The sequence below is a fragment of the Electrophorus electricus genome, chromosome 26 (genome assembly GCF_041902795.1).
Source record: "Electrophorus electricus isolate QZ-2024a chromosome 26, ASM4190279v1, whole genome shotgun sequence".
NCBI lineage: Eukaryota > Metazoa > Chordata > Actinopteri > Gymnotiformes > Gymnotidae > Electrophorus > Electrophorus electricus.
This window is the reverse complement of record NC_137522.1, coordinates 10,665,649-10,691,541: the sequence shown is the minus strand read 5'-3', so window position 1 is coordinate 10,691,541 and position 25,893 is coordinate 10,665,649. Positions and strand designations below refer to the sequence as shown.

At 42.9% G+C, this 25,893-nt stretch overlaps 1 long non-coding RNA gene across 3 annotated transcripts; it reads right to left on the bottom strand.

The window, feature by feature from the left end:
- Positions 1-1,325: 1,325 nt before the first annotated feature.
- On the bottom strand, positions 1,326-25,446 carry LOC113586097 (uncharacterized). 3 transcript variants are annotated; one of them, XR_014120159.1, is made up of 3 exons: positions 24,217-25,446; positions 2,831-2,942; positions 1,326-2,442 (listed from the first exon to the last, which is right to left on the bottom strand). It is a non-coding gene; the product is annotated as an uncharacterized LOC113586097 (long non-coding RNA). The 3 variants fall into 3 exon arrangements; XR_003411579.3 differs by lacking the exons at positions 1,326-2,442; positions 2,831-2,942 and adding exons at positions 23,416-23,654; positions 23,759-23,869; XR_014120158.1 differs by lacking the exons at positions 1,326-2,442; positions 2,831-2,942 and adding an exon at positions 21,742-21,935.
- Positions 25,447-25,893: the final 447 nt, after the last annotated feature.

Sequence of the window (25,893 nt, the reverse complement as noted above, 5' to 3'; positions counted from 1 at the left end):
GACAACAAAGGCCTTTTTCCATCATTATAGATAAAGCTAGTGTTGATTTGTTAAAAAGAAAGACAGAAACAAGAACAGCAAAAAAACACTTTGCTGCATTTTTTTTCCTCTTTCTTTGCGCTGCATACATCATTCTGCAGAAAGATACCCATCCACAAATTTCACTGGTTTAACTTTGTAACCAAAGCGATTACATGGGAGAACACCAAGAGGTTCTCTTCAAACACAGCGGAGCGCCGTGCCTTTGAAAAGCCTCCTTAAAACAGCAAAGCAACCCACAATTTCTCATTACAGATGCCCATACAAAGAGAAAACAAGAAACATCAAAGGACTTTGCAAAAGCACAATTCCATAGTTTTCACAATAAAAAGGCTGACGCATTCATATGGGCTTTGATCGCTCTCCTTTGGATCGTCTGTTGACTACTCGGCTTTCACAATCGACCACCTTCTGAACGTAGTCTTAATAAATAGTCATTTAGATTTATATTCCAAGTCAATGTTTTATGTGATTTATTTCATAGCATTACTGTAAAACACACATTATATATATATATATATATATATATATATATATACACACACACACACACACACACACATATGTATATATATGTGTGTGTGTGTGTGTGTGTGTGTGTGTGTGCGCGCGCGCACGCGCTGACCTTATACCATTAATGAAGGCCACCATGGCAGTTTTTAGATTAAACTGTAATCCAATGTTTATTATTCTTGTGGATTTACTTTAAAAAAACAACAACAACAACAACAACAACAAAAAACCCAAAAAACCCCACTATGCTAGATAATGAAGAGACAGTTTCTGTCACTGCTGTTGAGAAGGTACCTCTGGGCTGTCAACCACGCTGACATGATAAGCCACTTCAGCAACTTGACCGTTTTAATTTGGATTAATTTTTCATAAACCACCAGCGATGAGCCATAATCTTGGATTGGCCTAGAAACGGACAGTAAAACCGTTAGTTTCCAATTAAGATGCAGATGTTAAATACCGACTGCCAGCCCTCCTCTGATCTCTCTCTGATCCACTCAGTTTAGCTTCACGGCACCGGATCTCACAAGTTTTATTATTAGTTAAAGTTAGTGGATGGATACGTAGGATAGAGACCTGGTGCAGAATTCAACCAAGATCATTTACATCAAAACCATGCTTTATATTTTGCTTGCAAAAGTGAGCTTTGGGCATGAAAGAAAAATAAATGAACATGTGTTTCCTCTTTTCTTCCCAGATACTAGAGAGAAAACCCTAATTCCTAGATGAAAGGGGTTCAGCGAGGTGCTTGAAAGAGTCCACAACAGACTTAATGAATCTTTGAAACATGAACGTACCTTTATTCTCCACCATCAAAATGCAGACATTACATACCACACAGACTCTGACGTACGTTATACATTATATATCTTTGGTAAATTAATAAAACAGGGTGTTGCTTAGCTTACAAAGATGCATCTTTAAATTTTCCTTATTCACATTTCTTAACAAAACACATCTCTGGTGGTATGTGTTTGATGAGGGTGTCTGGAATGTTGTCCACATGAGTGTGCATTATGTGGAAGTATAAACGAACTAGGCGTGAGTGTCACATGAGATCTGTGCTCAGCACTGTGTTGGTTAAGATTTTATTCCGTTGCGGTTCTGTGATGAAGACTGGGACACAGTTGCATTCATTGTTCAGTGAGCTTTCCCTCACAGTCCAACCCACCGACAGCAATGAATGTTGATTGTGACCTTTGCTGGAGACCGCACCCCCCACCCTCAAACCGAGCTGGGTGTTCTTGGGCATCATTTGAGGACGAAGGTACTGCCCGGAGATGGACCGGCAGCGGTCCGGCGAGGTCGTGTGTACACGGGTGGCTAGGTCGTCGGGCTGACAGGGCTGGTCCGCAGGGTACAATCAACGGTCGATGGTTTATTTTTTAAATTTAGTTCAAACTCACCGACAGCGTTGAATGTTCCCCGAGGTGAACCTAAGCCATGACGGTGAGGCCATGTGACAGTCTTCTCAAGGGAAGGAGCCCAGGGGAGTGGCCCTGGTGTCTGCTAGAAGGATCCACAACAGGCAGTCCACCCCTAAAACCTCCCAGTGTGCTCGTGGAAGTGCTTTATTATTCTGCTACTACCGGAAAACAATATCTGAAAGCATTCCAAACAGGTGTGAAACAATAGCTTTTGTTTTGGCATGAAAAACGATTTGAGAAAATCAGGCATATTGTAGGGCTATGGAAAGGGTGCTCATCCAGTCAAATAAATATTCTATTCATGTCAGGTCACATTAAACACAGGTTAGTAAAACATGTGCATGCGAACACACACACGCTAGAGCGATGACAAGCAGTGGCCTATGTATTTGTGTCTTAGAGCTATATAGCTGGCGGAAGATGTAAAGATGTGGTCTTAATCCAAGAGATAGCAATTACTGTGCTGAGGGAGATAGACAGAGAGAGAGAGAGAGAGAGAGAGAGAGAGAGAGAGAGAGAGAGAGAGAGAGAGAGAGAGATCAGGAAATGAGAAAAATAATCTTTGTTTCACAATGACTTAGATGTATGTACACCAGGATTTTAAAACTGTGGTTGTCAAATCAGAGCATTGCATATTTAAATAATCACTACATATGCTGCAACATGAAAAACAGCAGCACCCTTCACCTCTAGAAAAGAACATTACACAGAAAACTTTTAAACAACACTTTACAAGAGACACGCCCAGTACCACATGTATTGTCATACTGATAAATATACAAGATGTTGCGGAGCACAGTGTGAGTGTGTGTGAAACATTAACGACTCGGTCATGCTGAAAGGAGGCTCACCTGATTAACTGGGCGGAGGAGCCTCAGCTCACCGCTGTGCTGGAGGTTAGCGGAGCACTCCTCTTCCCCTGAGGGACCAGGCCTGCACCGCTGTCAAAGAGCAGTAGCCATTCTTTCATCCCGCACCAGATCCAAACGCGCACGCGCACGTGCGCGCACACACACACACACACACACACACACACACACACACACACAAACACACACACAAACACACACACGTTAGTGCCACACAATACACGTCATTTGTCAAATGTTATCACAATACTGGAATACTGATATCACACAGGGTTGCAATATGCAAATGAGCCTGCTAACAATTCTTCCATTGTGTGCATTCTGACCTCAGGTCACCCTTCGTGTCACATCAAGGCTTCAGCATTGTGTTTTTAAATATGGTGCAAAGCACATTACAATCACAATATGCAGAAATATAATCATAATATGGCATTTTGTCTGTGCATTGCGCTAACACACACAGACGAAGAGTGTGAGAAGACAAAAGGGCTAGAATTAATCTGAAGTGCACCCTGAATAAAGGCCTACTGCCCTTTCCTCACACACACACACACACACACACACCTCCTCTCCACTCAACTGATGCCCTCTTCCCTGCAACACCCGCTCTTTGATCTTGTGATTACAGTAATTGGGTCTGTAAGATCCTCACACTAGAGGTTTCTATGAGGATGAGAGGGGAGGACATCACACGCTCACACATGAAGAGAAACACACGCGCGCGCGCGCACACACGCACACATGCGCACGCACACACCTCTAATTGTAGACTTCAGTGATAGAGAAAAATATAGTTTCTTTGTACTCAGGGAGACAATAACCTCTACCCTGCTGCTTACCAGCTAGCAATTTCTTATACATGCATGCATGTGTGAAGAGCACACATTTCTCACACAAGCATGGACAGACACGTGTAGCTTAAAATGGCCACACAGAAGGATATGTGTGTACACACATCACGTGTACATGGGTGCCAGAGCATGAATGCAAAGCCCAGCTAATGTGCACTGCAGGATCCACACGGACAGGCTATGGGTGCAGGGGGGAGAGAACGTCATGCCCGTCCTGCAGGGACGGCTTCCCTGGAGCCACAGAGAACCCCTCGACCGCTCCCATTACACACCGACCTCCAGCATCACATCACAGTCTGAGACTTGCTTCTCCAATTATATAAACACGTAGAAAAACTGTAATGTCTTCTTTTTGGTGAGGATGACTGGTATTTATTTCTGAAAAATGCATACTTTGGCAAAGACCAAAGTTACTAATTGGTGTTTTTTTTTTTTAATGAATGTTTTGCTGGGGATACATTTCCCATTCAGTATCATGACAGAGTTCCATTCATGAATGTGAATATTATTATATTTCTAATCATAATCATTACATTGGATAATTTTATTAAAGCACTAAGTCCTTCAGTGCTAGTGCAAATCCATAAATGGAACCCTACACAATGACCACCCGCAGCCAGTAAGTTAGGAATGATATATGACGACGATTACGTAACGGGGAATGCACACCGACACCATGACTCGACCTTTTGCTGAATAATCGCTCAGGGCCTTTCTGCTGCTATACAGGACATGCCGTCATGTCCCAATGTAGTGCATCAGGACCCAAGCGCACGCCGTCTGAGCCCAGATCACCTCCGCACAGTTGATGAACGAGCACCAGGGAAGGCTGATCTCTCTGTGCCGCTTACAAAGCCCCCGACCCCCACCAAAGGAGAAGGACCCTGTGCAGAGAAGGTCAGCTGAATAATAGCAGGGCTCATTATCCCCCATCCAGTTATTTACCGCTGGGTGCCAAATGATAGCATCGATGGTCGGCCGTAAACGCTGAAGGTTCTCCTGGCTTCTGCCTCTGCTGCCACCTTCACAAACCTTCACCTCCAGACTAAGTCCTTAAAGATCCCCATCTCCAGTCAATAATTTAAAAAAACGGTTTTACCTGAGCTGATGCCATGAGTTTGTTTAGCAAGGGTTAAATGATGCACGGTCTTTTAAGTTTGATATGATTTTAACTTTTGAGGTCAATTTAATTGGTAGTATCATAAAATTTCAATCTTACATGAAGATTTTAGAGATTATATAAATATGTAGTACATAAACTGAAAAAAAAAATCATGAGCCTAAGCAAACCAAAGATTGAGTAATATAAAACTACTATTAAATAAATTATATAAATATTACAAAAACTACTCCAACACAAAAATCTGAAATGCATCACATAACATCTTGTATCTCAGAATCTCAGCTAGTACTGATGACAGCCTTACATTTCTGTACATTGTATTGATTGTTTTCAATTTCTTGTTACTTAAATACTTACACCTCACTATTTAGCTTTATACACCTTTTTTAAGATTCTTGTAAAGCTTGTTTTCAGGACCGCGTGTCTGTTATGAATGCCAAGTACAGCTGTTACCAGCTATCCTGACTGAGAGCCCTAGACAGGAGAGAGGGCAGAGGGTTCCATTCCCATAATACCTTGAGAATGACATCATGGAATAGGTGTTATTACTCTTGCATGGATGGCGCCTGCGTCTCCATCTTGCTCCTGCTCTTCCTGGAGCCCAACACTCTTCGCTGCCCCCTTTCCCCCTGGAAGAGCATCACACTCTGCAGGCAGAGAACAAGCCCAAAGCTTGACCCATATCCCATGCGGAGCCCTTTCAGGGCGGAAGAGGGGCAGGCTCGCCAGACCTCAGGAGCACGCAAGCCAGACGGCAGCTCTCTAATTGGCTATTATAATTGCAGATATGAATTAACGGGCCCCGACACAGATAGCGTGAGCATATGAAACAAAAGCTCCCCAAGCAGGGGGGTGAATAAGGAGCAGGCTCCACACCCCGGCGGAAGGAGGAGCTTTCCCATGGCAACCATCATCTGGGGGCGGGCATGTGCTAATCCTGTCAGTTCAGCGGGGCTGTTGTTAGGGGGCAAAGCAGGATCGTTTTCCATTGTGTTCAATTGTGGCATAGAGCACAGGCCATATGCATCAGGGGATTGAATCTGCTGTTTAAAGGGACTGCAGAGAACTGATTGAATAACCGTGTAAAGGGTTAAAAAAAACTGCACTTGGTTAAATGGCCATCGAGGTGTCAAACCTTAGTGTCAAAACTCGAGGTGTCAAAGCTAGCCTAAAGGCATGCTGAACCAAACTTGGTGCCCCTTGACTAAAGGGGTCGGGGGAGTTGCTTGTCAACTGACTTCTAGCGTATTTTAAAAAACAACTTTTTTTAAAAAAAAATTGAAAAAATGAGTGAGACTCATTAGCTTTGAGCTAGAACAGTCCAATCACTGACCCCAAATATGGTCAATATGTTCGTCAGTGGCAACAATAGATTTGTCGTCACCTCTTGTGAGACGGTACGGTGTTGTAGGAATAATGCATCTTGAAACAGCCTTGGTAATAGCCAGTCAAACCAAGTTAAACTGAGTCGCCTTTGAGATGCAGCATGAGTTAGCTCAGATAAGCATCTTTTCCTATTCTTCGACATAGCACATAATTATAATATAATTATTATAATAAACTAATCTCACCTGCAGTGACAGCTGCTCCATAGCGGCAAACTGAAAGCCCCTCTCATGGTGCGACAGCACAGGTATTACAAAAATAAACTAATTATGGACCTGGGGGGGATAGGTAGGGGGCAGGAATTTTGTTAAGTGCAGTTTGATAAAAAAAAAAAAAAATTAAAAAAAAAAAGGGATGAGATGACAAGAAAAATCCCATAATTTCCTGTGACATTATGACAGCATACACAAACACTGCTGCAGACTTCAGACATGTGTCTATTATAGTCAGACTGATTAATGTCTCACATTTTTGTGAACTTTTAAATGGCAACACTGAGGTTTGTATTGAATTATACTGTGTTGGGATCATTCGTAGCCCAGAGGACACTGCTGTCTCGTCTTCTACTAGGCAGGAGGCACATTCTGTCTAACGGCTGCATTTTTGGGCTTAATAAAATGAATCAGCATTTGAAATTTTCATCAAACTGCACACATCACTCTGATCTGTTTTTAACCATATTAACCAGAACTGAATCATAATAATTATTGCTGTGTGACTTGTTACACTGACCTAGCTGCTGAGATGTTTTTTGTTTTAAATGTCAGAAGGCTTTAGTTGAGGGCAGACTCATCTGGAACATCCTCCTGATTTACTGTAGTTTATTTCCTCAGCACCTTCCACTTGCTCAGTCGGTCCCAGATCCACACTTTCAGGACCCTGCATAAGTGGGGGCCTTTGCTCTTTTGGATGTACAGGAGCCATGGAAATGCTCTGCCAAGCTCTTCAGCATGGAGCTGGAAATCTTCTGCCCTTTCTAGGCGTACGCTGGAGTCAGGAGGTCACGGTAAACCCAGTCCGCAGTGTCCACCTCCCGGCCAGGGCTCAAATTCATTCTGAAGCATCCTGAAGGTCAAGGCTCAGTCACGGACAGGCCCATTAATCTTCCTGCTCTACTGCTGGTTGGTACAGCAGCCAACGTCCCACGCAGAACGACTTCAGAATGCAAAGTCTCTGAGAATGTGGCGCTGTGCGGCACTGCTGAGATGCTGGGGTTGAGTTGCCACACTGTGGAAAGACTCCACATGTAATGTCCATCTGTTAAGCAGAGCTTGTCTTCATTTGGATGTTTCCTGGATACTGCCCTTTGGAGCATGGCTTTCATATGGCTTGCTTTAAAATGGTGAAATGGAAACAGGGCGCCTCTGTTTACGACATGCAAAATATGGTTACGCAGAAACAATCTGTCCTTATCAAAGTACTTACTCAGTCATCTCTGAGATGAAAAGTCTCTCATTAAAATTCAAGTTTTAGATGCTCTTCAAACTGCAGGCTCTGAGGCAAAGTGAGCTGCTTAATGGAACCCTCCCAGGCTTTTCACAGCTTACCGCAACAGCCACAGCCTGCCACAGCTGAAGGAGGCAGACAAGGGAACCCGGCTGGCCATGTGCTGGGTGGAGCGATAGTGTGAGGCATCCACCTGTAGACCCTGGGCCACCTCCAACCGTCAAAGTTTCAATCTGCGTGATCAACCACTACTCTGTGTGTGACAAGAATAAATAGGTGTATGTATTTGGGATAATAAATGTACATTTTCATACTGGTACTACACACATTACCAGCATTGTTTTAAATTCTCCCAAAACAAACAAATATTCAGATCGCAAATTTTTCATGAAAGAAAGAATGTGTGACTCTTCTGTGCAGTTTTCTTAGAGCTTGCAGACTTTTACCAAACTGCCATCGAAATGGGAGTGTTTCAGTGAGCGCAAATGGCAGCTGCATTTGCACAACAGTGCGGTAACGCATTTTTGCCAAATTTATGCCCATCATCACACAGCAACCGTTTCTACAGACGATTTCACACCCCTCACTGCAGATGCAGGGTGAGAAACTCTAAGCCATTCTGATGAAACACCCAGGGCCTGCGAGCAAAATAGGAATTACATAAATGTACATTAAGCGCTATTCCAAACAGAAGATTAAAAAAGAAGCACAAACAAGCAAACAAACTAAATTTCAATTATATTATTCTTTGTTTCAAAATAAAGACACTATTGATGAATATAAAACACAACTAAACTTGTAAAACATGTATGGCAGTGTACTGCACTGAACATTCTCTGAAATCTTCTTGGACATTTCTCATTTGAAGACGCAGTGATTTATTCTTTCACATATAAGTATATGCACATGCCAGGGAGCTAGATGGGGACCACCCACACATTTGCTCAGTCACTCTACCCTGACAAAAATGTCATTACTGTATGCATCGCATATGGACTGAACACAACTGCCTAAACTGTTATTAACAAACCTATTAGATTTTACAATCTATAACCCAAATGACTAAATTATGCACACTCTGAACGGATGCAGAGTCCGATTTTATCTCAGAATTATTTCGCTAAACACTCTTGTTAGGTGAGACTATGGGTTGACACGACATAATGCCTGCCAAGAATAGCTTACTGCTAACCCCTAGTACTGACGCCCCTGCATGCAACATAAAAGCCTGATGTGCTTTGGGTAGCGTTTCGGCATGGCATTAGCCAGTTGAGACTTGTCTGCCTAGTTCTGGACCACCCAGATCAGACGTCTAAACAAGGCCTTAGATGTTTTAATTGTCTCCATCCTCTGGGCGTGCCATCAACTTGAAACGTCTCCGAAATAACAGCAGCTCCCCGACTTGCTCCACACTGCTCTTTAAGGCTTTATACTTAGAACAAAACACACCACAGATGAACCCAGCCATTACACTCAGATGGGGATTCCTCACTCTACTGCAAACACAATAATAGTATGACTATTAAATTTCCCCAGGTTAAATTGCAACCATGTTTCTCCTTAGAGATGGATGCACAAAGACTAACGGGGAACATGGGTGTCCGATACGGATCAGGCGGTCAACCCGTCACACAGAGCCACCCTGGGTTTGGCTGAATACGCACGTAAAAGTCCGCCGATACTCCCAACAAAGCCAGTAAACCGACAGGCGATGCTGAGCACACCGCAGGGCACCAGCAGTAAGGTACGCAAGCTCTCAGCCACATCCAGAGGCAGGCGTGAGGATGAAAGGCCGTAGTAAAGTGGCAGACACCGTAATAAAAGACTGTCGCCTGACTGAGCCTCCAGCGCAGCCAGAGGAGGTCTGTAATTTACAGTGACAATATCAGGGCCGGTCACGGAACAGGAGACGGCCAGGCACGCCGGCTCAACGCGGCTTTCCTTCTCTGGCAGGTTTGGGTTTTGTTTTTTTTGTTTGTTTTTTTGTTTGTTTTAAAATGACTCATCCAACCCTTTTGATCCTTGGCCTAACCAAACAAATTGCTTTCATTTTAAATGCTTAAAGTCCTCGTTACACCGGGCTACCCTGACTCGGAGGCCAACGACAGCAGGAGCCTGGGGCAGAGAGTGAGCGTCCCATCCATCACACGCAAACCCTCAGCCCCATGCCGTAATCCCTCGCTATTGTGACCAAACACAGATGCTATCAAGCACCATTTGTCAGAGGCAGGGAGGGTAATGACCCTGAACCCGCACGAGCGTCTGCACGCAAGCAGGAGGGGGCCGAATCAAAATGGGTTCTCACCCAAGTATCAGTGGGGGCAAATTTGCCAGGCAAATTGTGTGCGGTGCAGGAATCGCCTGCTCAAGTTAACTTCCCTGGCTATTTATCCCTATAAAAGCATAACCATGCAGACCACAATGATGGATCCGGCACTGTGGCACTGATAATGCTGTTCCTGGATCAGCTGCCTTGCTGGTTTTGACTATCTGAACCGCCCACAGCAATGGCTTAATTCACAGAAACATCCGCTTCAAAAACACGAAGCTGTTCCTTAAGCCATTTGTAAGTACGAACTGTTAGAGACTGTATTTAAGGATGTGTGTGTATATGTATATGAACGTGTGTGTATGTGTATGTGTACTCATATGAGTGAGTGTGTGTGAGAGAAACACAGAGAGAGGGGGATTCATTTTCTGACCCCTACCATTCCTGCAGAGAGAGGAAGTGCTTCCAGGAGGCTTTCCAGTTCTTTTTATCAACACAGGGCAACCAGAAAAGAGTCTTTTGTCCCTCCCAAACCCTGAGCTCTAAAGAGCTTTCAGTCGTGCCGAAGGTCCAGCACATCAAGAGAAAGAGAAGAAGGAAAGTACAGACCAGCATTGTGTTTCTGAACAAACGAGCACTTATCAGTGCATTCAAAGCAATTCGTGAACTCGATCACTGTAACACCACTCTAAATACCCATCTACAGCTACAGCTCAGACAAAAACATTAAATACAGTCAAACCAATTTTGATTGGGTGTTTAAAAAACAGTGGCTGGAAGATGTTTGCTGATTTAAAAGATATTGCTCAAAAACAATAAATGATATTGGTGGGGAATTGGCACTCTTTAGTGTGTTATTTATGCTCTTTATTTCCCCCTCCCAATCCAGAGAGCTGGGTGGTTATGGCCGTTTTGACAGTGGGGTGAGAGGGGAGTCCTCAGTAATCTTTCTCTGGCGTAGAGTCTGTGACTGTGGCACTGAGTCACTGGAGCAGACAGAACCGAGAGCAGGCTTTAGTCCAGACATCCGGCCATTAGTATCCTTCTGATTACAAACCACCAATTTTTGTCACAAAGCCACCTTGAACCCCACTTAAAACAAAACACTAAATACACCCACACAAGATCGTCCAAACGCCAACCAAAAATCGGTTTGACTATATTTAAGGTTTTTCTCTGAGCCTTCTGTCAGCCAGCTCCAGAGAAGTTAGCTCTATAGCTGGCTAAGACTGGGCTCTGAGAATGCACATCCGTCAGCAGTCTGCCACATCACTTCCAACCAAGCTAGGGCTTCTCCTCTGCGCTCCCAAATCCCAGGGAACTAGGTAGCCATGGACTCAAAAAGAAGGACTCAAGAAACCGTCACCTTGCGGCTTGTTGCCTAAACCCCATTGGGGCCCCTGGCTCCTTTCTGCTGCTGGTCTCCCCAAAGAAGCTAGCATGCAAGTGACCAGGGTGTAGTGAATAGTGCTTGGATCTGCAGCGCCTGGGTTGTGGCGCCATAATGGAGAAAGCACTTCATCAGGATTCAACAAAATGAGGGAGCGGTTTTACAGGGAGTCCTTTCAGCTGGAGGATTTTGTTGGAAAACATCGTCCATCTTTGGCAGCTGTAAAGAGGCAGTGTGGAGCCCCCTCAGCAGCTCGGACACTCTGAGGCAGCTGTGGGAGGCCAAGCTCTCGAGAAGGACAGCTGGATTTGCCTGATGCGCGTGTTACCGACCCACGGGTGAAGAAGCATTGAGGCTAAGGAGGCAGGAGCGTGTGCAAACGACCTGGAGGAAGTAGCTCTCGAACGCTCCTCAATCCTTTGGGTGGATGGGGGCTAAAGAGGGAGAGGAAGACTAAGATGATGATGAAGAAGCAGAAGAGGCGTGATCTTTGCTCTTAAGGCAGAGGTTGCAGGTAGTGATTATGGCAGAAAGATGATTTCCAAGCAGTAGTGTCTGTGACTAGCCTCCCCATGCTGTCTGAGCTGACTTTTACAATGGAATGGCGGGGGGAGGAATTATAGCCTTCTGGATGGCCACATTTTGTGTGCGTGTTACCTATAATCCGGCAGCCCCAGACTGTCTGACCACTTGACAGAGTGAAGATGATTTACTTGTCCTTTTAGTGCAGATAAAGAATGCTCTTAGTCTAAGTGGCCCAGAGTCCATCTTGGGAATACTAAGGGGAAGTGCAATACAATATTTTTCTCACCCAAAACAAAAGCTCCCTGATAAACTGCATAGATTTAAATTGTATCTTTTGTTTGCTTGATTTAAAATGTATTTCATATTTTTCATACATGCACATTTTTGGTAAAATTTTATATAAAATACACAGTTGCCAATTCTACCATAGGGATTAATTATTAGGGATTATTGTTAATGGGAAACTATATTTGGATGAAATTCCAAAAAAAACTTCACCTGACCCACAAAATCCTAGACTCTCTATTGTTATATACACTGGATTTTTAAGAAAACATATGTTAAAAATAAAAACACAAGTGTCCTACTTGCTGTGCCTTCATTTTAACACATGTACAGTACTAGAATTTCCAATTTACAGTTGTTTGCTCATTATTGCAGTCTGTTGAATAGGTAATTACAAGGTAAGATATGCGGGAAGTCTAGAGGGCAGCATGGTAGGAGTAATAGAGTTATAGCCAACGCGCACGCGCACGCACACGCGCACGCACACGCACGCACACACGCACACACACGCACGCACACAGAGAGAGAGAGAGAGAGAGAGAGACTGGTCCTCCCCTGAGTCAAATGGCAAAATGGCAAACACATAAGCATACCCACTTTTCTGTCTCATAAAGGCTCCCCAAGGTGTACACGCACACGCACGCACACACACAGGGAGGAGAGCTGCCCAAGAACACTAAACTAAGGTTTCAACAATGCACTGATAATGTTAATAAAAACAGCTAGGTTCTGTGTACCTGCCGATAACTTTTAGAAGTTATTTAGGAAGCCAGACTGATGGGATGTGCCCAGAAGCATGACGGTGGTTTATAACCAGGTGAAGTGAAAGACACTTGCAAAACAGGCAGCAGTTTTCTAGGCTTCTCATTTCCAAAGCAGCTGAAAACTGTCAGCACAACTGCCGTGGAACCCTGGGTGCTGGACCTTTGGAATACTTTGAAACCAACTCAGCCTGAAAGCTCGCAGTGAGAGCCAAGGGTCTTTCTTTGAAATTCCATGAGCATGATAAGAGAAGTTCACATCCAGATGTAAAGATTTTTTTTTTGTCACAGCTTCTCTGAAGTCAAATTGCTCCTTCAGCTTTTTGGGAGCAGTGCAGTGAAACCCTCTGGTCTAGTGCCGGCCAAACAGAAGACGCAGCGCTGGGGGCTAAACAACACCCTGAAGTCCCTTGCTAAGGAAGAAGATCCAGAACATTGGCGGTTTCTAACTATTGTTAGAAAATGAACGCTAACCAAAGATATATATATATATAGATGGATGGATGGAGATATATATATATATATATATATATATATATATATATATATATATATATATATATATATATATATATATATATATATATATTTATTAACCTGAGGGCATTTAGTTAGAACATTTTTAATTTAGTTGATGCACTTTTTTATTTAAGTGCAGAGAGCAGAGAGAATGCAGATCTATTTAAGCAAACAGACAATGCAGACAACGTTAGATGTCTATTTTAATTTTCTAATTTTGTGCATTTGTTAGTATTGTTATTACATTTCATAAGATGCAAAAAAACGATACGGGCATTATAAATCCGCCAATCAGCCTCTCTGCTCAGCATCGACCACTGAAAAACCCACATTTGCATAAGATGAAACACAAAGATTTTTTTTTATAGAAAACAAATTTATCAAAGCAGATGTAATAATTGATCATTAAAATATTCCTTTTGAAGCCTTAGTTTAAATCCTTTCCTTTTGCATACAGTATCCACTGAATGCCAGAAGGTGAATGCCTCGAATACATTGACTGGAATACATGCTGTCACAAGGCCACACCTTCGGTGGACTTGAGAAATGGCACCATGCTGTTCCTGTCTCCTCAACCTTTGAAACAAAGAAAGGAAGGAGGGGCCAAGGCGGAGGAACAAATGAGACAGGAACCATTTCAGCTGACCCGAGTGCCTAGAGCGGACTGCAACCCAGAGTTCATTAAGACGAAACATCAACTTGACAGGATACAATAAGACTGTGGGTGACCAAGTAAGCTTAATCAGGAAGCCTGGGCAAGAGGAAAGAAATGTCTTAACAAGGAATGCTTAAACAAAATATTTTATATATATATATATATATATATATATATATATATATATATATATATATATATATAAAAATTATTATTATTATTATTATTATTATTTTTTTTTTTTATGCTAGCCATATCAAACATTTGTCCCCAGCAGGCTCAGTAAAGTGCTATTATATATCACACAATGTGGAGGAGGTGGCTCCAACCTGAATCCTTTAGCAGGAATAGAGGCTCATGAAATTACAAGCAACTGGGCACAGACGGAGTACCCTTGGCCTTCCCTCTTACACTCGCTGCCTTTGGTTTTTTTTTTTGTTTTGTTTTGTTTTGTTTTTTGGAACAGCTGCATGGATAAAGGAGAGAGTTAAACAAATATTGCACAGTGAACAGCAAACAGAGAGCTTCCAGAAGCATGGCTCAGGGGGAGAGGGGGGGAGAGAGAGAGAGAGAGAGAGAGAGAGAGAGAGAGAGAGAGAGAGAGAGAGAGAGGGAGAGGGAGAGAGAGAGAGAGAGAGAGACACACATGCTGGATGGGAGTCTGCGCTGCTGGGACCGCTCCCTTTCCCTCGCTGTGTCTCCGTGCTCCCTCTTCCATATTTAATTGCCATTCTTGCCACCCTTTCCCGTCGACCGCTCCCAGCAGTGCCCCCCCCCCTCCCTCCCCCCATGGTTCAGAAACCCTGAAAAGCAGTGACTGGGCTCCTTTGTTCGCCCCCACCCGGCCTCTCGGAACCCCCACCCCTGGCCTTCGCCCCTCCGCCCGTCGGCTGGGAGACATGCCTTGACAGGCTTGGGGAGCACAGAGAGGAAAGAGAGGAGTCTCAAAGAGAGAGAGAGAGGGAGAGAGAGACACACACAAAGGCGGGGGGGGGGGGGGGGGGGACACTCTAGGACTCATTTTTTGGGCCCTACCACTCCAGCACTTTTCTGTCAACTCAGCAGTACCAGAGGGGGCTTCAAAAAGGGGGCGGTAGTGGAAGAGACATGCAATTCTAACCGAGAAATACAACTGCTAGATTACAGGCCCTCTCCAAATTTTGGGTCTTGTGGGGGGGGGGGGGGGGGGGGGGGGGTTATGAAAAAGACTTCAATGCAGCTGCATTCAAGGCCTTAAAAAAATATCCCAGGCCAGAGAGCCTACAACGTTCCAGCAATTAAATCCCTCACACTGGCCTTTCATTTGAGTTTTTCCTTATATACACACAAGAATTACAAAGGGCGTTGCCTTAAAGTGGGGTGGGGGTGGGGGACAAAAAACAGGAACATCTGACCTCAGTGCAGACATCAACCTTCAAGCATGCCTGAAAACGCTAGTGCCACAAAGTGCCTTTATGAGGCGCATTTCTTCCTGTGTTCTCAATAATGGAGGTAACGTTTGTTGAACCACATGTCCAATATTTCCTACTTATTCATCAGGCTTGCTGGTGTAATAGTAATGATAAAATTGCAGTCACAAAAGGATGTTATCTGTGTATCACTTCACATTTTCCCTACTCTTGTACTGAGAAAGAAAAAAAAAAAAAGGATTTCTGGAATATTGCTAGTGGGAAAAAAAAGCTGAAAGTGACAGTCAGTCAGCAAGTAAATGAAAACCTTTCCCAGACACCTTGCAGGAACGCAAAGGAATGCTTCATTCTGGTAAGAGCTTTAATGTGAAGCTCCAATTTAGTTTTGATAAGAGTTCTGAGGAGACCTTAGTTTCTATTGTAGTTTATTTCCAAAATTTCGGTAAGTGCTTGACTACATAGTCATAAGTTTGAATATATTTGCCAGGGGCAAAAAATAAAATACATTAAAAGTCTCAGGTTTTATGCTGAAATATTTTCTCCCCACTCTGTCTGTCACTGTCTTTCCAGCACATCAGTCAGAAGACAGAAGGCTTTTCTATTCCAGATTATACCAACATAAAGCCTGTTCGATATTTTGTAAATCTCCCAAGATGCTCAAACCAGTCTATGATATCTACATGACATCCACTGTCTAGCATGCAACACTCATCTATTACTTCCTAGTGCACTGCACATTAAAAGCAGATGTTCATTTTAGCATTCCCAGAGGAAATCTCTTTGCACTATGTTCAGTGTTTACATGTTCATACCTTTATTTGTCCTAAAATGTCAGTAAATCTTTAGTCAGGCCTGTGAATATAGAAATACATTGTACTGAAAAACATTTTTAACTCGGTGTACCCTTAAACTCTATTTTGAAACACTAACAACACACAATAATACATCTGAAAATCTGTTTTCCATCAGCTATCAGTTCCTTTCAGAAATGCATTTACCCATAAATACTGATATTAGTAGAGAAAAATACATAGCATAAAACAATTTGATATGCCACAAATATACAAATTTGTGTTTAATATTCAGTGCACGCTAACCCAAAGCCCAGAGCTATGTAGCTACATGACATGCTTAGCCTCTTTTACAATGACACGAATTTGGAATGAACAGCTAAAACACTAATTAAATTATTTATAACTGAACAAGAATGGCATTTTCCAACACAGTACTAGACAACGCTGAATACTGCGTTTACTGACTAAAGTCAGTTTTACCTAAAACTAAAGCTATTAAACAAGTACCATTAAAATCCACTAAACAAGCATTAATTTTAACATGACTATAGCCTTTAGAACAATCTACATAGAATATATTTAAAGTTATTATACCTGAATTTTAGAAAGTTGTAAGAATTATTATACAACCTAAAAATAGTTTCTTAAAAATGCTCTAATCATGTGGTTTTGCAGGTCCTTTTTGTTTGTTTTGTTGTTGTTAATTTAAATCAAATCAAGATGGTGAGTGTCCATCTCTTAAATGCAAGAGTGTGTGAATAAAAAAATGGGTGTGACACACACTGTTTTGTTTTGGGGTTTTTTGCTTTTTCAAAATTATGAAAAAACCCATTACCAGAATATGGACAATCTGGGTCTGTTGCAAATATTACAAAATAAAAGACTTTTAAATAAAGATTCAATTTAAAATAGGCTTTAGTAATTGGTTTTGCACTGATGCCACTGATGATTTTCCACTTTAAAAGCTGCAGTCAGAAATGTTCCTAAACACTTTAAATGACATAGAAAGATTCCCTTTACCTACATAACTCAAGTGTAAGCTACATCGTCAACAGAAGTGCTGGTCTTCATATCTGCATCTGAAGATCATTCAACAAAGACCTTGAGTGTGTATCTTAACTAGCAGGGCAGTAGAATCATGACATTTGGAAAATAAAGGATAAGTGTGCGACAATTACTTGAGTCAGGGAAACAGAATAACAAATAAAATGTGCTGTTCCCCTGATAGTGTTTCAAATGAATGAAGGCCAAAGCACATGAACTGATACTGAAACCAAAGAAAAGAAGAAAAACAGTCTCAAAAAAAAATAAAAAACCCCAAACCCTCCATTTCAACCATCTAATTTTGAGCACAATTATTTGGAAAGCATGGGTATGCAAAGCAATCTCTTGCAAAGAAAAAAAAGAGTCAACCACTTTAAGAAGATAAATGCTGAAGTGAATTAGGAATCATAAGCCACGTGAAGTCAGGATGCCACTCCAACGGGTGTCAATGAAGAGTTACACAGGCCTGTGGCAGAGCATGGCAATGCTTACTCATGACAGCTCCTGCAGTGAATGTATTCTAAGTAGGACTATTTAACTCAAATTAGGAGGTGACCAGGGCAAGGCCAGAGGGAGTTGGGATGCACTTGTAAAACAGGGCAAGAAAACCTCTGGAGATTAACCAGCAGCCCCCTCTACATTCATGACACCAAGAGGTTTCATGAGGGTTGCTCCACAAATAAAGTGGCCCCTTGGGAGATGGGGTGGGGGGGTTATTGTTCACCTCGTTTAAATTATACAGGCTCCTAAACTTTTGGTCCAACAAATGTGCACGTGTAAATGGAAACAACAGATCAGCCTTGCCAATGTTCTCATGTCAGCAAGAGTACAACTATCCATCAAGAAGAAATTCATATTAAAAAAACAAACCAACAAACAAACAAACAAAAAAAACACAAATGAAATGGATTTTATTCTTGTAATGAACTGGATGCTTGAGGGAAGTCAGTGGGAGAGGTGCCAAGCTTGGAGGGAGGAGGTTTGGGCTGGGCTTCTGGTGGGGGCAGCACAATCACACAGACTGCATCTCCAAAGCCAAGACAACACATGCTGCAGAGACTGGGAAAGCGAGCAGTGCCGCCCCGGGTGGGAGCTCCATTCCAGCCTCCAACCTCCAACATTGCACGCTGTCCATTCAAACCAGTCTTGCTGCCAGTATTTTAGGGACCAAAAGCCCAATGATTCAGTTTATAGAAGAGGCACGACAATTTGACCAGGTGTTTAAAAAAAGGTGTCAAAATACTTTGTCATTTACACTTTTATTTTTGCTACTCTCAAAAAATCCTAAATTTCTCTTTGGTTGCTATGGATATGGGAGCTCTGACTTCAGCGCAATTGGGACAGCACAGAGGTGTCTTCAAGAGCTTCTCTTACTTGCTTTTTCCTAATATAAATATGGATAGATTGCTAAAAGAAGGCATGACAACCACAAGTTCACTAACTGTTATGCAACGGGTTGAGAGATTGCCAGCATTACTGTACTGAGGGCTGAAAACCGGCTGAGCATCTTGCATGGATTGCGCCCACAAATAAATAAAGTTTAACAGTTGCTCTACTATGATAGAGTGACCCGGGTGGATGAATGCTGAAGTTGTATAAAAACACACATTTTTATTTTTTATTTTTTAAATCAGGCATTTCATTTCTTTCATCGCGGATTGTGCATGCTGTGCTGGCGTCAGACTGCTGTCCTCCCCTTCTGCCGTCTACTTATGGCACGGTAAACTAATCTGGAACTGACACTCGTGCCGGATCGGACACGTCAGATTTGAGCAGGATCATTCTTAAATCATGGAAAGTGAGGAAGGTGAGGCAAATTGAGCCTTCACGCGGCGAGAGGAAGCGACAGCAAATTAATCCCACCCGTCCACTCATGCTGTCAGCAGATGCGCTCAGGCTTCTGCCCCTCTTCCCAATGCGCTGAGCCACCACACCCACGTGCCTCTTCAGAGCCCCTCGGACCTGCTTTGGGTGTCCCCTGGCGGGGCGGACATCGAGCCGATTAAAAGGTCCTTCTTCAGGTAGGTGAGGCCTTTATATATAGGCTTATCAATGTATCTCTTCCCAGCTGTGGGAAAGGTCCCTGGTCATGGCCTGTCTCTTTGACTTTTTACTGCATCGCCTTAATGATGCATGATCGCTGCCTTGCAGGTCCTGCTGCCAATCCTTTGGCCATCGCCGACTAGGAGCCGGAAGAAACCTGTGATTTGTAATGTGTGATGAGATGACAGGAGTCACATGGGGCAGGGGCACAGGTAATCCTTTCCTTTCTGTTGTGGTCTACACTGATTTTCGCAGCTGAGGGCGGACAGGCCCTGGAAAGACAACCCTTGCTGAAGGTGCTGGGTGTTCCACACTGGCTGAGAGCCATTTGGAGCCTGGCTGCTACCCCTGGGCTGCCACTAATAATATCCTGAGAGCTGCAGTGAAATACGACATGCCAAAGCACCCAAAATGGTATCGGGGGAGACCACCTTTGGAACCCTCATCCTCCCACTATAGGTTTTATGCCAAATTGTAACACGAAACATCACCATTCTAACCTCCCAAGGTAATTTCAAGATGTGAATTGTTTAATAAAACAACCAAATCTAAACCAATTAACAAAACAAATATTCAGATTTTCAGAGTGTAGTGTATGGCTATGCAAATTGTAATAAATAAATAAATAAACAAACAATCCAGAATTTGTGGGGGTGGGGCAGGACTACACTGAACCGTAAGAATAATTAATAGTTACCATGACTAACCTTGCACAGTAAATCACAATCTGTTCAAGCAGTGTGATCTTGCGTCCACCACAGAAAGAGAAAGTTTACCTGTGCTTCTGCAAACCATCTCATTGCTCATGCTACTCACCGCCTCCAGATGGTGGTAGGACAAATGCAAATTGCCTTATTAACCTTACAGCACTTAACTACTGGGTTGCGTGCATGCTGTGGCCCACACGGACATTTATATTAAAGCACATTAATAGCATCAGACAGCAGTCCCCACTGCCTGAGGTGGTTTGCTCTGGCACTATCAAATACTGCAATAATTATACACGACATCCTCCTGATTATTACATTCATGAATACTGCAACTTTTTTTATGTCAAGAACATGAAGGCTGCTTTTAGAAATATATCCAACCTTCAGGGGCAGTCGAGAAAAACATGCTTTCTCCCCCCTTTAACATGTTCATGCCCAAATATGCACCTGCCAATATACCACCACAATAGCACATTAAGTGAAATGTGGGAATGCTTTGTGGCGGTACACCACTTTAACCTAAGCACTCCTTAGTTAGTGAGAGTGTGAGTGTGAGTGTGTGTGTGTGCGCGCATGTATGTGTGCGCGTGCTGAATTTGGTAGTGACTTGCACCTGGAGCAGGGTGGGGCAGTACAGGTCAAAGTTCACGGCTCACATGGGCCACTAACTATACAGGTCTGCTCTCCTCTGCCTGGAAGGTCCCGCCAGCCCCTGCAGTGACCGTGCACAACATGGGCCTTTCTGCTTGTCTTTCTCTTTCCTTTCTTTTTCTAATAACCAGTCACATGGCCAGCAGCTCAATTATGTTCCCCTTCCGCCATTTTCTCTTGCCAGATAAAGATTCGAAAACAATTAACCGTGTTTCCACCAGATTTCTTTTAAGGGAACAACTGAGTAATCAAGCAACCTTCCATTCAAAATTCCACACTGCAACTTAAGCTGCAAATGGTGTTTTTGTCCTAATGTTTGATTAATTCCTCCCAGTCTAAAATTGTATATATTTAGCTGACATACTGTATATATTGTAGATATTTAGCTGACACACTGAACCAATATATCATGTCATCATGAATAAAATATCATGATATTTTTAATAACAAATGGCAATTTTCTAGGAAGAGTCCCAAGGCTTGGTGATTCCGTTTCCGTTTTCTCTCTCACCAGCTGACTCGGTCTGTTACAATAGCACCTGCACCACACATGAAGACATACATTTGTTTCACAATAGTAACCTGCACACCCACTGAGGTGTTCCCTTAACTAATGCAAGGACTAGTCTATATAACTTTCAATTCAGCATATGCATACATAAGTAATGTGATGTCATTTTGTGTTTCAAATAGTATCTCATAATATTTTTGCATGCGTGTGCATGCATGCATTTTCTTTTTTCTCCCACATTTCAAAATCATTTGGCCTTCCCCAGGGTAGACACTCTAAAAGGCGGGACTGGTGCGCATTGGGGACATCACTATTCCACAGGCACTTGACTTCAGGTCAGTAATGCAGCCCAGCCGTGCGTGTGTGCGTGCGTATGTGACCGCTTGCCTTCTCTGGCTCTTCAGACCTCAGTAAACATTTGTGGCGTGAGCCGAGCCTTCCGTGGACCTTCTAATTCACAGGCAGATAGAAACACCTCAAAGAACACGCGAGCGCAGGAAGGTTGGGGAGAGAAAAACAGCTTGTTGCTTCCGCTGGACCTTTTATTAGGCTCCTTCAAAGGCTGATGGAAGAGGAGGTGAAAGGAGGGGGAAATCAAAGTGGGATCTGTCATCCTGCTGGAGCGACCGCACTCCTGAACGTCTACTCCCAGCTTCCTCGCAGAGCCATTGCGGACCACGGCGCTGCACCCACACATTCGGGCACAGCAACGCATCTAGGCAGCCCGATGTTTATTTTAAAAACAGAAACAAACAAAAAATTTGGATGGTGAAACGTAACGCTAGGCAAACAGTTTTGAGAAAACATCTGAATGAAAGCGTGGAAACAGCCAAAGGTGGACACAAGCGGATTGAAGACCATTCAGCTACATATTCAGCTTTACTGCCCTCCATACAAAAGACTATTATACGTTTGAGAAAGACCAGTAACACAAAGGAAGGGCAAAAAGCAGGAGAGGGATTATGCGAATACTGTGGGCTGCTGGGAGCAGAAAGAGGGCCTCTTTCTCAGCTGTTACCCCAGCCACTTCATGTCATACCACACACCCTTAGCTTTACCATGAATCTCTTTTTTTCTCCATCTCTCTGCGTCATAGCTGAAAAAACAGTCAGCAGCGACACAGCAGCAGGTGACTACATCTCTAACACCCCCACTAATAAGAAGAAAGACAGAAAGGAACTGGAAAATGAACTGTAACAAATATAAAGACCTCACGAAAGGAGCTGTAGTAGAACGCAGGTGCCGGGGCCACTGATCAAAGCGTAGAAGCTATGAAGCATGCTGTGAAGATGGTTCCACCTTGCTTTAGGCCAACTGCGAGCCTTCCACCACGACTAATGGAAGCATGTGCTGTGTGCAAATCCCACTGCTTGTGAGAAACTGTATATGCAGCTCAGCAATTTTGTAGGTGCATGCTAAAATTTGCACAACAGGGAAAAAAATTAAAAGGTCCTCTCCTTCACTCACTCACACACACGGAGACAGTGTTTCCTTTCATGTTTCCATGGTGCATATGTGTGGTGTGAATATAGGGAGGAAAGAAAAAAAAAAAAAAAGAACCTCTCCCAAAGTCACACACGCAGACACACAAGGAGACAGTGTTGTCCATGTTTCTTGCTCTCCTTCTATGTTTGGGTGTGTGTGTGTGTGAGGGAGAGGGAGAGAGAGAGATTGATTTCTTTCCCCCTGGTTTTAACATACCGGTAAACTTGGCCCAACCAAACACTGCGCACTGCTCCTTGATCGTACAGTGGAAGAGATGCAGGAAGCAAAAAGGAGAGGAAAAATGAGGGAATAGAAGAAGAGCAGGAGGAGGGGAACACGGGGGGCGGGGGGCAGAGCGCCTGCAACTCCGCTGATCATTATGTCTAGCCTTCAGGTGTCTGAGCTGGCTGCTTTTTGGGGGAGGTGTGGTTAGCAAAGGAGGGCAGACAAAGGCGGCACAGCGCACCGGTGTACACAGGCAGGGAGAAACAGAGGTGGAGAAAGATAACTGAGAAAGAGAGAGAAAAGAAAATAGAATTCTATTTTTTTAAAAAAACTGATTAGAAAATCCTCTAATGAAGTGACTTTATATGGTCTTCTTTGCCCCAGAACATCGCCCCGGAGAATGGGCCAGACTGTTTTTTTTTTTTCCCCCTTTGGCAGTGCCTAATTAAAAACATCTGAAGGCTCTCGAACATCAAACAGTCCTCTTAAGGTCTGGTAGTTAATGGCATCTTTAATATAAACGGGGTTTTTTTCTTTTCTTTTTCTACCTTTCTCCTGCCTATAAAGAATATGAACAGACAGTGTGAAAATGTATATTAACGTATAATAAACTGTGCAGTATTCACTTATGAAGCACTGCGAAAATGTTTTGAGGGAAAGGGGTAAAGTAACCCTCAGCCTGGCGCGGGCCACGATGTCAGGGCTGACTGTCCCGCGCCTAGAACTGTAAAAAAAAAAAAAAAAAAAAAAAAAAAAAAAAAATTAATATGTACGAGTTTTACGAGGTGAAGGTAAAACAACTGTACAGGCAAACTGCTAAAAACGTACCTAAAAATAACGACATGAACTTGAAATATTCAGTCCGCTTGTTCGGCTAATTGCAGTAACTGAGCCGTGCAGACCGGGAGGGTAATTCCGCAACCTCGCAGATCTTCGCACCTTCAGAAAGGGTCAACGGGTTTATGGCGCTCTACACTAAAAAGAAAACGTCTGAATTGCGCACTTCTAACGCCCGTGTGCGTCCTTCTACGCGCCAGGAGGAAACGGTCAGAAATAAAGCAGATCAAACTGAGCTAAACCTAAGCGAGAGTGTATAGAACTGGTCACAGTTTCACGCCACAGCTCAGTTTAAAACGGGTTATTAAATAGGTGATTATTTACCACGATTAAATGCTTCTCTCAAATGCAATAATGAGTGAGTGGAACAGAGTGGCAGTTAACCAACCACGGTAGATCAGGAAACAATAAAAATGTTCACAGAATTAAAAAGTAATATCGATACTAACCATTCTTTATGCACGCCACAGCGTCATTTGGGCGAGTCCTGTGCTACTGCGGCGCTCTGGAAAGTCCGTTTGGTCATAGTAAAACCGGCGAAGTGGTCGCAGCATTTTATTTCGTAAAAGTTGCGAGAGATGCTGGCCGTCTCGGACGCCGATAGATGTCCCACGGCTGGGCTCTGACACTTCAACATTTCCTGCGTCTGCCGATTGAACGCAGTGGGAAGAAGCGCGAGGCGGCGTCACGTGAGCAGTGGAGACCCCGCGCCATTGGCCAAGCACGCACGCATTGATAAGGCTTGTCTTTGTTCCATTGGATTAAGGGCGCGGATGGAAACGACGCTCCTCCTCGCGGGCAAGCTGACTTGTGTGCAAGAATGTGTGAGAAAAAAAATGTCTACTTTTTCAGAGAGGAAGAATGTTAAAGATTTTGAGAGGACCGGGGTTAAATGGGCTTCGATGGGAATGTAAAGTGCCACATATGGGAATTGGTGTTTGTTCTGCAGAAAAAAAAAAAAAGGCACAGAATTCTTAATTATGCATTTCATGTGACTGTATTTTTTTCAAAGTGTTCTGGAAGTTATTGTTGTGATCTACATAGACTACATAAAGAGGCCACTACCTGTCATTCATAGGGTTTGGGATACATATAGAGAGAGTATTGGTTTCACAGAATATCAAATTAAGAAGAAGAAAAGTTTATTACTGTAATCATTCTAATTCTTAAAAATGACTATTTGGATATTAGAACACAATACCATGCATGCACCAGCATCTGTTTTAAATTATAGTAACAGGGAGAATAAAATCTCAGTTCAAAGAATTTTGATAGGCTTGTGTTGTCTGGCAAAGCCATTCTATCTTCTGCTTGCATACGGTTTGTTTTAACACAGTGCAGGCAATATGCCTTGCATATTTGCATGAGAATATGGCACAGCAATGCTGCCTTTACTAGTACCTAATGCTAACAAAGAGTGTGCATACAAGGATCATGTCAGTCCAGTTTCACACTGGTGAGTGAAGAGTAATAATAAACATAGACACTGTACCATGAAGATGTCTCTTCTGATTGTTATTAGTGCGTGGATAGATTCGGTTAATGGTTGCAATGTGAGATGGAGAGCCTCATGTTAGACACTTCTGTTAAAGAACAGTTCACTCTCCTTTGCTCTGAGTGTGGCATGAAAGCAAAGGCCTGAGGTATGTGGGAAATAGAGCATGTTTAATACAGGGCTGTGTATCTTACACTGCTTGAAAGCAACATTAAATCAATATTCTCCAAAGCTTTCTCTCGTGTTATTCACTTGACTGCTGTTGTGATGCACCATGTAGGTTGTGCACTTGTTATGTGCTTTTTGTGACTATCTATCTATCTATCTATCTATCTATCTATCTATCTATCTATCTATCTATCTATCTATCTATCTATCTCTCTCTCTCTCTCTCTCTCTCTCTCTCTCTCTATATATATATATATATATATATATATAAATATATATATATATATATATAAATATATATATATATATATATATATATATATAAATATATATATATAATTATTCCTCCATGCCCTAATTTGGATTGCTTGCAGCATTATATGTTCAGAATTCACCCCCTTTGCTTTGATAGCAAAGAAGAAACAAAACCTTTTTTGGCTTATGATTCTTTCTTTGTCATTAC